Source organism: Eriocheir sinensis, chromosome 63, assembly GCF_024679095.1.
Source record: "Eriocheir sinensis breed Jianghai 21 chromosome 63, ASM2467909v1, whole genome shotgun sequence".
Taxonomy (NCBI): domain Eukaryota; kingdom Metazoa; phylum Arthropoda; class Malacostraca; order Decapoda; family Varunidae; genus Eriocheir; species Eriocheir sinensis.
This window is the reverse complement of record NC_066571.1, coordinates 8,924,590-8,926,637: the sequence shown is the minus strand read 5'-3', so window position 1 is coordinate 8,926,637 and position 2,048 is coordinate 8,924,590.

Here is a 2,048-nt window from a genome sequence, read left to right as displayed (position 1 = left end):
CTTTTCATTATCTTTTCCTCAATCTTTTCATTCTTCTTTTCCCTCGCCTGTTTATCCTTCTCCTTCATTAACTCTTTGATGTTCTCGTTTTCTCTCCTTCTGTCTTTCTTTTCCCAGTTATCCGTCGTCTCTCTCTCTCTCTCTTCAGTTATCCTTCTTTTCCTTCCCTTGTGCCTCTTTCTCTGTAATTCCTCTTCTTCTTCTTCTTTACTCTTAAATCTCTTCTTTTCCTTTCTCTTTTTTTCATTATCGTTTTTCTCCAACTATTTTAATTCTCTTCTTTCTACGATCTTTTCCGCATTCCTTCCCTCCTTCCACTCGTGATATTAAGTCTCTCGCTCTCTTTTCTCTCTTTCTCTCCTTCTCATTGCGTATCTTTCTCTCCTCAAGCCTCCTCCCTTCTACTGTTCTCTTTTCGCTTCAACTTTTATCCTGTCGAATCCCTTTTTTTCTTCAGCTTCTGTTTCTTTTTCTTCTTAATTATCTTTTCCCCTCGTCTCTTCACTCTCCTCAAAATCCCTTCCTCCCCTCCTTGTCCGTGTTTCTGAAATCACCAAGAAAGTAATTTGTTTCGTTCTTTTATCCTCTGAGTGTAAATAGCGGACGTTTGGTCATGATTCTCTTACTTAGCAGAGAGAACGGAAAGAACTTGAAGATATTAGTACTTGGGAATTGAAAAAGGAATATAAAAACAGCCCAGTGTGAAGTGTATTTAAGTGTGCGTTCGGTAAAGAGAATAAATAAATGCTTGTACCTACGTTGCATGGATTTTGAAACTGTGTGAAGGGGAAAAAAGAAGTTAAAAAATCCATAAAGAAAATCCATGGTAAAGAAAATCAATATTAAAGAAAATCCATATTAAAGAAAATTAATATTAAACAAACTAAAAAAAGACGGATTATGGAAATCTTTTAATCATCTCCTCTTTCCATTACTCTTCTCATTAAGTTCTTATTACCCTCGCCATTACATCTCCACTTAATTAATATATGTCTCGTCTTTCCTCCACTTTTAAATCTCCTCTCTCCCTCTCTTTTTTTCTCTCTTTGTCGACTCAAGATATTAAATAAAGTAAAAAACAGCGAAATAAAGTAAAATAAAGTAATAAATAAAGAAAGAAAGAAATACAGAAATAAACAAAGTAAAAATAAAAAAAATCTGTGAGGCAACATCTCGACTTCTTTGTTTCTCGCCTTCCTCAACTTTCTTCCTTCCCTTTTTAACAGACGCCAAAACTAAAGATTAAAAAAAAAAAACTATGTAATTCTAAACACATACAAAGAAAATATATAATGATACTGTTTCCTTTCTCCTCCCTTCACTCCCTTTCCATCCCTTCCTTCCTACTGTTTAACCCCTGGGCTGCGGATTTCCCACCAGAAGACCTCACCAAGCTACAGGAAGGGAGCAAAAAGTGGCTGCTACAATTCACTGAAGAAAAACGTAAAGTCCTGCATCTTGGGAGGGGATATCCAGCATACCAGTACCACATGGGAAACACTGCACTATCCACCACAGAGGCAGAGAAAGACCTGGGGATTATATGTTACCAGGCTACCAGTGAAGGGGAAAGATGTATAAACGATATCCAAAATTAAAATCCCCAAGCAAAGGAAAATTACGAAATACAGAGATCCGAGACCCAAACAAAGAAAAGCTAAAGTGATGGAAAAATTAAAACCTAAACAAAAAAATTATAGGCATACAAAAAATATAAGATAAAGATGAGTTAAAGAAAACACATTCAGGTCCAAACACAGGTGGTCTTTTACAAAACCCTCGACCCTTTTCTGTTTCCCAGCTCCTTCGCCTCCCTCTCCATCCCTCTTTGAACACACCAAAAAATAAAGAAATAGAAAACGGAAGAAACCGACAGGGATACAGAAATACAAATCCAGTTATAGGAAGTCTTAAGAAAACACTCGAACTCTTCCTGTTTCTTGCCTCCTTCGCCTCCCTCTCCATCCCTCTTTGAACACACCAAAAAATAAAGAAATAGAAAACGGAAGAAACCGACAGGGATACAGAAATACAAATCCAGTTATAGG